Here is an 11,731-nt window from a genome sequence, read left to right as displayed (position 1 = left end):
ACAGTTCATGCTTTCTGGTTTCAAGAGGTGAAAACTTCAGTAATAGCTTTTAACTTCAAAATCAAAATGAAAACAAAATGCATAAACAGAAAGAACAGAAGGAAAACAAAAGAAGGGAAGGAAGAAAGCATGGAAGGAAGAAACAAAGGAAGGAAGGAAGGAAGGAAGGAAGGAAGGAAGGAAGGAAGGAAGGAAGGAAGGAAGGGAACAAGGAAGAAACAGGAAGAGATTTGGTAAGTTGCTCATTTGACAGGCTACATGCCAGTATGGAAGACACCCTTGGATGAGTTCCAAAACTGTACAAGATCAGGCGTGGTTGTTCGTATCTATAATTTATTGGTGAATATAAGACATTCAAAGTCATCACTGGATATATAGTGAGCTTCAGGCAAGTCTGGGGTTTATGAGACCCTGTGGAAAAAAGAGAGAGAGAGAGAGAGGGAAGGAGCTAGGGACCTAGGGGTAGAGGAAGAAAGGAAGGACTGACTTCGAGCGATAGCGACACAAGATGGCATCCACCACAGGCTCAGGAGTAAAAGTCCTTCGAGATTTCCGACTGTTGGAAGAGGTGGAAGAAGGCCAGAAAGGAGTAGGCAACAGCACAGTTAGGTAGGGTCTGGAGGATGATGAGGACATGACACTCACAAGATGGACAGGCATGATAATTGGACCTGCAAGAACAATTTTTGAAAACCGAATATGCAGCCTTAAGATAGAGTGTGGGCCACTCTAGTATCCAGAAGCATCCCAGTCTGTGAGATTTGTAACAAGAGTCAATATGAACGGCGTGAGCGGTTCAATGGAGTGGTGGATCCAAGAGCCATGGCAGTGCTGGCAAACTGACAGAACTCCCACAGCATCAAAGTCATCCTCCAGGAACTGAGGCGCTTGATGATGTCAAAAGAGAACATGAAGCTGCCACAGCCACGAGAAGGACAGAGTTACAGCCATTAGTAACCAAGGCCCCGGCCTCCCTTCTCCATCCAACCCAAGTCTTCATTTTCCACAGTAGTGAATTTTCTAGATCCATCTGTAGACCTCAAAGTACTGGAGAGGAAGCCCCATTAGACTTCATCCTGAGACACTGCTCTGATACTTCTTGTCCATTTGAAATACCTAAGTTGTGCTGTGTAACATCATCTGTCGGGTATAACCGCTGTCTGCCTGGTTGAATTTATGGGATCAATAAGGTGTGTTGAAATCGGTTTCCTTTGGGAGCTGTGGGAACAGCTAATGCAACTGTGGACAGACACATCTCACACAATCACTTGCTGCTGGCACTTGGCCTGGGTATGCCTTTGTACTCCCCGCCCTCTGCCACAGCTGTGTGGTGGCCCTTAGAATAGATGGGGAGTTTTCAGGTAGCAGCCGTGGGACTGACCACCACTAGGTTTGGGGTGCTCTGGCTGTACCCATGCTTTCTTAAGTCTTAAGTGATTGCCCCATCCAAGCCATGGTCCCCACTCCTCCACTCACACCCTTGGTCAAACCTTAGATTGTAACCTCCCCTCCCCTGAAATTGGCCGCGGGTGAGGAATTCAGAGCTTCCAGTCTTCCCACCTTTCTCAAGGGGTGCTGCTTTCCCCTCCTCAAGTCCCTTGTTGCCCATCACCACCCAACACTTGCTGTGGCCAGAAGCCATCAGATGAAGTTGAAAAAGCCTGGCCTCCCTCCCTTAGCTCTGGACCACACTTGTTCACCTGCCACCAGCCTGGGAAGGGAGCGCTGGTCTGCGGCCCTGCCACCACCATCAGCTCTTGAGCTTTGAGCTCAGGTCTAGAGGTGAACAGAGCAGTCACAGGCCGACTCAGACGGGCCACCGCTCAGGTCCTTGGATATATGCCTAGAGAAAGGCCATGTGGAGAGTCCTCGGTGCACAGGTTCTGAGTTGGTTCCTTTTCCCATAATTGCTTTGTTTTTACAAGTTGAAGAGGTTTGAACAGGGCTCTCAGTCACCCTGATCACCCATCGAGTCTGGAGTGGAGCCTGACAGCTGGAGCAAGAGGCCCTGACTCTGCCTACTTGGGTTTCAGTGTTGCTCCTCAGACTCTGGGCAGGGACCCAGAGGAGCTCTGTGTCAGTATGTTCACAGATCGTTTGCAGATAGGTGGGCCTGGCTCCTGGATCACTGACAAGCTCCCCACTCTCTTCAAGGCCACTAAATGTTGAAATGTGGATGCATACTGAAATAAAGGCAATTTGAGGTGTTGCAAAGGGAAAAAAAATGGACTGAGCAAATGAAACACTGGTGATTCTTTCTTAGTCCATTCAAGCCTCATTAAGTTTCAAATTTTTCAAACTAGGCACATGTACAGCAAAATTCAAAAAGACAATGATAATAACCACATGGCAGTCACCTGGGGAAGGATTTTGGTCACAGTGGTAGAATGTAAAGCTGAGTTGATAGTATAAGAATAACACAAATCCTCAACTGATTGATTTGAAGTATCTTTTCTCATATATGAGCTTACTTTAATGAGAGGAATGGTGGACATGTCAACTTTTAATGAAGTACAATTTTTTAAGCCTTCTCTATTCCTATTTTCAGTTATGGTGACTTCATGCAGGATTTTCTGATAGTATATATCAGTATGATATCATCTTACTAAAATCAATAGGAAATACAGTCCAAATTTTTGAATCCCAATTAATTAAAGATGAATATTTACGCAAAATTGTTTGTATCAAATTTGACAAAGTTGTTTTCGTGAATAAGAAAGGCACACAGAAGTAAACCTTTAACAAAAATTAAGATCAGGACCTAAAGAAAAGGTTCATGGGTTTTCCTTGGTCTCTAGTAGAGAACCTAAGTTCAGTGTCCAGTATCTATACTTGGTGGGTCATTACTACTTGTCAATCGAGCTCTGGAAATTGGGTACCCTCTCCTACATTTTGCAAGTACCTGTACTCATTTGTGCACACATGTACAGATGCATGAAGCAAATATTTAAAACTGCTTTTAAGTATGAAAAACTAAGAAACGTCAAAAAGAAAATGAAGGACAAAGAACAATGATTTGAATATAAGTCATGTTAATGCTGTACATATCTATAAAAAAAGTCACTAACATAACCTTGAAACAGCATAATTCAGAGAGTTAAAATGCAGTCCCACACTCCTACCCAGTATTTAATATCAAATTATTCTCTATAATTATCCAAATCAGTATTCAAATCAATAATTTGTACAGGTACATTTAATAGTCTTTGTTCATTAAACTAATCAAAATCTATGTTGTAGTTATTTGAAGAGAAAGAATTTTATGAATCATGTGATATCAACTGAATAAATATGAAAATTATGTATGCAAACTTTACAAAAGTTAGTTTCAACACAAAAGTATAAATTTACAATTTAATAAACAAGGAACTAATTGACCAACCCAATGTTAACAACTAAAATTCATCTATGCATGCAATAGAAAATAATATTTGAGATATAAAATTAAGACTTATGTTAGTAAAATAATGCATAAGTTATTTTACTTAAAAAGAAAATCTTATAATCGTATTAATACAGCTAGAAAACTTTAAGAAAAAACTTAATACTCTTAAAAATGGGATACACATGCACACAAATTTAGAAAAGTTTGATACATATACATTATATTATAATGTTATTTGAAAAGTTAGAACTATCATTGTGTTTGTTATGAATGAAAGGAAGATGTTTCAGACCATAAACAGAAATAACATTTTCTGGAATTTTACATAAATAAAAGGCATTTAGAAACTAATTTTTTTAATAACATCTCCATCATAATTAGATGAGTATGTTCCTGCCTTCTTGCAATGAATGTTGAATTGATCTCTATTGTATCAAGAAAATTGTGATAGCTGTTTGGTACAGAGAATGAAAAGCTGTCCTCTGGACAGCTCACGGTTATCACACTCATGAACTCACAGCACCTGTGTGAACACAATACTTTCACATGATCAACCCAGCTAGAGTCAGGGCTTAGATGGGGTGACCAATCCTTGACAATGCCATATTGAGGGGCTTTTGGCATTTGATGGCTACTGGTGAATGAAGAATCATTCATTTGGGGGGGGGGGTATTGCCTTGGTAATTTGCTTGTGCTTCAATAAATTCCCTTCAGGAGTGACACTAGATTCTGATTCTTGATGAGATCTAAAAGCTAAACAGATGAAGACATGGTGTCAGGAGATGTATTGTAGGAAATATGGTGAGATTTGGTAAAGAGAATGTAGACTGCATACAAGTATATTTCTTTATAAAAAATAAAGAAAAGTATGAAAGGACAAATGTTTACTTAATTAACAGAAGGTAGAATATCTATAGACAAATTCTAAAAGGCTTATATACATAAAGCTAGAAATAATAGATGAGTTTAAAAGATGTACAAATTTTCTTCACTGTTTAAGAGATCATGGTAAGAGATCATGGGAGAGAATGTAATGTATTATAATATACTTTCAAATGTAAAAGATTATAACTTTAGCTTAGTAATAAATACAAGGTTTTTCACCGACTGAGATTATGTATAATCAGTTTGAGCTAATTCCTCCCTGTTAAATTATACACATTTCTAAATTCCTCAGAAAAACAACCTTAGAATAATTACTTTTAGTCCCCCAAAGTCCAGGTAATTGGGGCAAAAACCCTTCAATTGTTTCTTCAAGCTGTACATAATTATTTTTATATTTATTACTAAACTAAAATTATGATCTTTTACATTGGCACAGAATTTATTTGATACAAATTTAGATTTTTAAGATTTTCTTTAATATAAATTTCTCATTGATTTAAAATTAATATTGTTACTCTGATGTACACGTATTGTGCCTATACAACACATTTGAGCATAGATGGCTTATACCCAGTCCTTTTCTGCTATTAAAAAATGAAGCAGAGATGATTAAGCACGTGAGTTTAAGGCCAAATAGCAAATTCATGTCTCTAAGTTTATTGTTAGAGTGCTTTCAAGATAATTTATTAAAATAAATAATCGACAACAGTCCAGATTACTTATATAGTTAGATGGTTTCTAAAAAACACCAGAAGTTCACAAAATATGACATTTAATGTTCTTTATCTTTTATTGAGACATGTCCACTCCCACCAGCTCCCCTTTGGTATATTCAAAGAAGAAACTGAAAATCTCCACCTCTACGTGAGGTGATTTATTGTGGCAGACAGGCACTATGCAAAAATTGCTCCAATTCTTCTACAGACTAATTACTGTCCAGAAAACGAAACATTGCAGAATAAGTTGGCTGAAAATTTCTACCAAGCCAGAATGATTATCCCTTCAAAATTCAGTGTTTCAAAAGTCTGTTTGATGATCCTAGGCCAGAAGGCTGAAGACTACTTTCATGTGTTGCTCACAGGGGGCTGTGCAAATAGAAAATTGTCACTATAACCTGTCTCAGTTCTAGAAGCCATGATAAGCTTCCTATATTTACAGATATATGGATCAGTCTCAGATTACTGGCAGGGGTGAAAACTTAGTATAATGTTATAACCCACTCAGACTATTTAACTTTGAGAATACATATTTTTTTTTATTAACTTGAGTATTTCTTATTTACATTTCGAGTGTTATTCCCTTTCCCGGTTTCCGGGCAAACATCCCCCTAATCCCTCCCCCTTCCCCTTCTTCATGGGTGTTCCCCTCCCAATCTTCCCCGCATTGTCTCCCTCCTCCCAACAATCTAGTTCACTGGGGGTTCAGTCTTAGCAGGACCAAGGGCTTTTCCTTCCACTGGTGATCTTACTAGAATATTCATTGCTATCTATGAGGTCAGAGTCCAGGGTCAGTCCATGTATAGTCTTTAGGTAGTCGCTTAGTCCCTGGAAGCTCTGGTTGCTTGGCATTGTTGTTCATACGGGGTCTCGAGGTCCTTCAAGCTCTTCCAGGTCTTTCTCTGATTCCTTCAACGGGGGTCCCGTTCTCTGTTCAGTGGTTTGCTGCTGGCATTCGCCTCTGTATTTGCTGTCCGGGTCCTGTCGGCCTGCACTTCTTTGTGTCATTCATCTTGTCTAATTGGATGGCTGTATATGTATGGGCAACATGTAGGGCAGGCTCTGAATGGGTGTTCCTTCTGTGTCTGTTTTAATCTTCGCCTCTCTATTCCCTGCCAAGGGTATTCTTATTCTCCTTTTAAAGAAGGAGTGAAGCATTCACATTTTGATCATCCGTCTTGAGTTTCATTTGTTCTATATATCTAGGGTTATTCAAGTATTTGGGCTAATAGCCACTTATCAATGAGTGCATACCATGTGTGTTTTTCTGTGATTGGGTTACCTCACTCAGGATGATATTTTCCAATTCCAACCATTTGCCTACGAATTTCATAAAGTCGTTGTTTTTGATAGCTGATTAATATTCCATTGTGTAGATGTACCACATTTTCTGTATCCATTCCTCTGATGAAGGGCATCTGGGCTATTTCCAGCTTCTGGCTATTATAAATAATGCTGCGATGAACATAGTGGAGCACATGTCTTTTTTAAATGTTGGGGCATCTTTTGAGTATATGCCCAAGAGAGATATAGCTGGATCCTCAGGCGGTCCAATGTCCTATTTTCTGAAGAACCACCATACTGATTTCCAGAATTGTTGTACCTGTCAGCAATCCCGCCAACAATGGAGGAGTGTTCCTCTTTCTCCACATCTTCTCCAGCATTTGCTGTCACCTGAGTTTTTGATCTTAGCCATTCTCACTGGTGTGAGGTGAAATCTCAGGTTTGTTTTGATTTCCATTTCCCTTATGACTAAAGATGTTGAACATTTCTTTAGGTGTTTCTCAGCCATTCGGCATTCCTCAGCTGTGAATTCTTTGTTTAGCTCTGAACCCCATTTTTTTTTTATTTTTTTTTATTAACTTGAGAATTTCTTATATACATTCCAAGTGTTATTCCCTTTCCCGGTTTCCGGAAAAACATCACCCTCCCCCCTCCCCTTCCTTATGGGTGTTCCCCTAGCAAACCTCCCCCCATTGCCACCCTCCCCCCATAGTCTAGTTCACTGGGGGCTCAGTCTTAGCAGGACCCAGGGCTTCCCCTTCCACTGGTGCTCTTACTAGGATATTCATTGCTACCTATGGGGTCAGAGTCCAGGGTCAGTCCATGTATAGTCTTTAGGTAGTGGCTTAGTCCCTGGAAGCTCTGGTTGCTTGACATTGTTGTACTTTTGGGATCTCGAGCACCTTCAAGCTCTTCCAGTTCTTTCTCTGATTCCTTCAACGGGGGACCTATTCTCAGTTCAGTGGTTTGCTGCTGGCATTCGCCTATGTATTTGATGTATTCTGGCTGTGTCTCTCAGGAGAGATCTACATCCGGCTCCTGTAGGTCTGCACTTCTTTGCTTCATCCATCTTGTCTAATTGGGTGGCTGTATATGTATGGGCCACATGTGGGGCAGGCTCTGAATGGGTGTTCCTTCAGTGTCTGTTTTAATCTTTGCCTCTCCCTTCCCTGCCAAGGGTATTCTTTTTCCTCATTTAAAGAAGGAGTGAAGCATTCACATTTTGATCATCCGTCTTGAGTTTCCTTTGTTCTAGGGATCTAGGGTAATTCAAGCATTTGGGCTAATAGCCACTTATCAATGAGTGCATACCATGTATGTCTTTCTGTGATTGGGTTAGCTCACTCAGGATGATATTTTCCAGTTCCAACCATTTGCCTATGAATTTCATAAACTCGTTGTTTTTGATAGCTGAGTAATATTCCATTGTGTAGATGTACCACATTTTCTGTATCCATTCCTCTGTTGAAGGGCATCTGGGTTCTTTACAGTTTCTAGCTATTATAAATAAGGCTGCAATGAACATAGTGGAGCACGTGTCTCTTTTATATGTTGAGGCATCTTTTGGGTATATGCCCAAGAGAGGTATAGCTGGATTCTCAGGCAGTTCAATGTCCAATTTTCTGAGGAACCTCCAGACTGATTTCCAGAATGGTTTTACCAGTCTGCAATCCCACCAATAATGGAGGAGTGTTCCTCTTTCTCCACATCCTCGCCAGCATCTGCTCTCACCTGAGTTTTTGATCTTAGCCATTCTCACTGGTGTGAGGTGAAATCTCAGGGTTGTTTTGATTTGCATTTCCCTTATGACTAAAGATGTTGAACATTTCTTTAGGTGTTTCTCAGCCATTCGGCATTCCTCAGCTGTGAATTCTTTGTTTAGCTCTGAACCACATTTTTTAATAGGGTTATTTGTTTCCCTGCGGTCTAACTTCTTGAGTTCTTTGTATATTTTGGATATAAGGCCTCTATCTGTTGTAGGATTGGTAAAGATCTTTTCCCAATCTGTTGGTTGCCGTTTTGTCCTAACCACAGTGTCCTTTGCCTTACAGAAGCTTTGTAGTTTTATGAGATCCCATTTGTCGATTCTTGATCTTAGAGCATAAGCCATTGGTGTTTTGTTCAGGAAATTTTTTCCAGTGCCCATGTGTTCCAGATGCTTCCCTAGTTTTTCTTTAAACCCCATTTTTAATAGGTTTATTTGTCTCCCTGCAGTCTAACTTCGTGAGTTCTTTGTATATTTTAGATATTAGGCCTCTATCTGTTGTAGAATTGGTAAAGATCATTTTCCCAATCTGTTGGTTGCCGTTTTGTCCTAACCACAATGTCCGTGGCCTTACAGAAGCTTTGCAGATTTATGAGATCCCATTTATTGATTCTTGGTCTTAGAGCATAAGCCATTGGTGTTTTCCTCAGGAATTTTTTTCCAGTGCCCATGTGTTCCAGATGCTGCCCTAGTTTTTCTTCTATTAGTTTGAATGTATCTGGTTTGATGTGGAGGTCCTTGATCCACTTGGACTTAAGCTTTGTACAGGGTGATAAGCATGGATCGATCTGCATCTTCTACATGTTGACCTCCAGTTGAAACAGCACCATTTGCTGAAAATGCTATCTTTTTTCCATTTGCTGGTTTTGGCTCCTTTGTCAAAAGTCAAGTGACCATAGGTGTGTGGGTTCATTTCTGGGTCTTCAATTCTGTTCCATTTGTCTATCTGTCTGTCTCTGTACCAATACCATGCAGTTTTTATCACTATTGCTCTGTAATACTGCTTGAGTTCAGGGATAGTGATTCCCCCTGAAGTCCTTTTATTGTTGAGGATAGTTTTAGCTATCCTGGGTTTTTTGTTATTCCAGATGTATTTGCAAATTGTTCTGTCTAACTCTTTGAAGAATTGGATTGGTATTTTGTTGGGGATTGCATTGAATCTGTAGATCGTTTTTGGTAGAATGGCCATTTTTATTATATTAATCCTGCCAATCCATGAGCATGGGAGATCTTTCCATCTTCTGAGGTCTTCTTCAATTTCATTCTTCAGAGTCTTGAACTTCTTATTGTACAGATATTTTACTTCCTTGGTTAAAGTCACACTGAGGTACTTTATATTATTTGGGTCTATTATGAAGAGTGTGGTTTCCCTCATTTCTTTATCGGCTTGTTTCTCTTTTGTGTAGAGGAAGGCTACTTATTTATTTGATTTAATTTTATACCCAGCCACTTTGCTGAAGTTGTTTATCAGCTTTAGTAGTTCTCTGGGGGAACTTTTGGGATCACTTAAATATACTATCATATGATCTGCAAATAGTGATAATTTGACTTTTCTGATCTGTATCCCCTTGCCCTCCTTTTGTTGTCTGATTGCTCTGGCTAGAACTTCCAGAACTATATTGAGTAAGTAGGAAGAGAGTGGGCAGCCTTGTCTAGTCCCTGATTTTAGTGGGATTGCTTCAAGTTTCTCTCCATTTTGTTTAATGTTAGCAACTGGTTTGCTATATATGGCTTTTACTATGTTTAGGTATGGGCCTTGAATTCCTATTCTTTCCAGGACTTTTATCATGAAGGGGTGTTGTATTTTGTCAAATGGTTTCTCAGCATCTAATGAAATGATCATTTGGTTTTGTTCTTTCGTGGATCACGTTGATGGTTTTCCATATATTAAACAATCCCTGCATGCCTGGGATGAAGCTTACTTGATCATGTTGGATGATTGTTTTGATGGGCTCTTGGATTCAGTTTGCCAGACAACACACCTAAAAGCTCTAGAACAAAAAGAAGCAAATACACCGAGGAGGAGTAGATGGCAGGTAATTATGAAACTCAGAGCTCAAATCAACCAAGTAGAAACAAAAAGGACCATAGAAAGAATCAACAGAACCAAAAGTTGGTTCTTTGAGAAAATCAACAAGATAGATAAACCCTTAGCTAGACTAATGAGAGGACACAGAGAGTGTGTCCAAATAAACAAAATCAGAAATGAAAAGGGAGACATAACTACATATTCAGAGGAAATTCAAAAAATCATCAGATCTTACTATAAAACCCTATATTCATCAAAACTTGAAATTCTGCAGGAAATGGACAATTTCCTAGAGAGATACCAGGTACTGAAGTTAAATCTGGAACAGATAAACCAGTTAAACAATGCCATAACTCCTAAGGAAATAGAAGCAGTCATTAAAGGTCTCCCAACAAAAAAGAGCCCAGGTCCAGACACATTTAGTGCAGAATTCTATCAGACCTTCATAGAAGACCTCATACCAATATTATCCAAACTATTCCACAAAATTGAAACAGATGGAGCACTACCGAATTCCTTCTATGAAGCCACAATTACTCTTATACCTAAACCACACAAAGACCCAACAAAGAAAGAGAACTTCTGATCAATTTCCCTTATGAATATCGACGCAAAAAATACTCAATAAATTTCTGACAAACCGAATCCGAGAATACATATTTAATTAGCTAGTTATCAGATAATACATGAGCTAGCCAGGATATAACAGATTTAAGCCTTTTAAAAGCTAAAATACATCTAAATGTTCTGTTTAACTAATAAAAGTTGGGCTGGGTGTTAGGTACATCTTATACTTTTAAATTGCAGAATGAGAATAGTTGTGCTCAACTTATATTTGAGATAAAAGTTTCTGTTTTTTGTTTAATTAAAAGGGTAAAAGAGTAGAACGATGTCATTATTAAGGTGAAGGGAGGTACAGGATAGAACCAGGCCTGTCATTGGATAAGAAGGAAGGATGGGTGGGAGAAAAGTTTTAGAGAGGCAGAGGAAGACAGAGTGAGAATGTGAGAGGACAGAGAACATGGCAGTAGATGTTTAGATGCCTCTTTGTAGATATTACAGGTTGTTATGACTATTCTCATGGGATGGGTGTGTACAGGATTTTGTGCCATCTAGATTGGCAAATTATATCTTATCAATTGCATCAGAAAATATTGTTTGATGTGTTCTTTCATAAGACAACTTAATTGAGTTTAAGAGAGTATATGGTTGCCAGATGCATGGACCTACCAAAGAATCGGGATGTGTTTGCCTGGCGTGGTGGAAACCCAACCAAGAGGGCTGTGGATGAGGGAGGAACAGCCTGACAGGGTGCCATGTTGGGAAGAATAGTGTGTCAGAAAGTAGATTGGGGCAGCATGGAGCCTATGAGATAAATTATTGCTATATCCAATGGCACCAGAAATATTAAGGGATTGAGACAGCTAGGGTATAACTGGGAACCAGTTCTGTCAGGTTTTTCTTTTGTTTTGTTTTTTTTTTATTTTTACTGAAGCACATATATTGTGTGTCGAGTGTCCTGAAGGGAAAATATGCTTAAGTCCTTAAGTATGAAGTGATTTATTGCATCATGGCCACATATAACCATGATGGGATACTAAAGACAAAGATAGGAGAGTGAGGATTTTGAATTTCCAAGAAATTATAGGATTTTGGTGTTTCTCAAT

General features: G+C 39.2%; 1 pseudogene; it reads left to right on the top strand.

The window, feature by feature from the left end:
- Positions 1-508: 508 nt before the first annotated feature.
- Positions 509-954, top strand: Ube2v1-ps4 (ubiquitin conjugating enzyme E2 V1, pseudogene 4; annotated as a pseudogene).
- The last annotated feature ends 10,777 nt before the right edge of the window (positions 955-11,731 follow it).

This window comes from Rattus norvegicus, chromosome 2 (assembly GCF_021556685.1).
Source record: "Rattus norvegicus strain SHRSP/BbbUtx chromosome 2, alternate assembly SHRSP_T2T, whole genome shotgun sequence".
NCBI lineage: Eukaryota > Metazoa > Chordata > Mammalia > Rodentia > Muridae > Rattus > Rattus norvegicus.
Note: the sequence above shows the minus strand (reverse complement) of the source record. Positions and strands in the feature narration are given on the sequence as shown.